At 68.9% G+C, this 380-nt stretch overlaps 1 long non-coding RNA gene across 7 annotated transcripts in view; it reads left to right on the top strand.

The window, feature by feature from the left end:
- LOC102242447 overlaps window positions 1–380 on the top strand; it is a 39205-nt gene that overhangs the window by 24322 nt on the left and 14503 nt on the right. The window lies entirely within an intron of this gene.

Genomic DNA, 380 nt, shown 5'->3' with positions numbered 1-380 from the left:
CCCTCCTCCCGGGACCCGCGGAGCTCCCGCTTCAGGCCCGAATCGGGAGCGGGAAACGCGGCGTCGGAAGCTTTGGGGGTGGGGGGCGATCCCCGGACTTCGGTGCCACCGGCCGTCGTGTCCTTTCCACGCCTTTTTCGGTCTCTGTGGTGTGTGTCCCGGTGCCTTCGGGTCTCGGACTCCGTTTCCCTCTCTCTGGGTCGCCGGGATTTCCCTGTTTCCTACTGGGGCGCCTCCGGGGCTTTACCCCGGGTTTCGCGGCCCGCTCCCCCGTTAGTCGGCTGCTGGATGCAGCCTTTCCCACTGCCTTCGCGAGTTGGGAGACGGTGGGGCCGGCCGCACTCCCACTTCGACCCGTTGGGGTCCGGAGCTGGCCTCGG

This window comes from Myotis brandtii, unplaced genomic scaffold (assembly GCF_000412655.1).
Source record: "Myotis brandtii unplaced genomic scaffold, ASM41265v1 scaffold250, whole genome shotgun sequence".
In the NCBI taxonomy this organism is placed as follows: Eukaryota; Metazoa; Chordata; class Mammalia; order Chiroptera; family Vespertilionidae; genus Myotis; species Myotis brandtii.
This window is presented reverse-complemented; position numbering and strand designations above follow the sequence as displayed.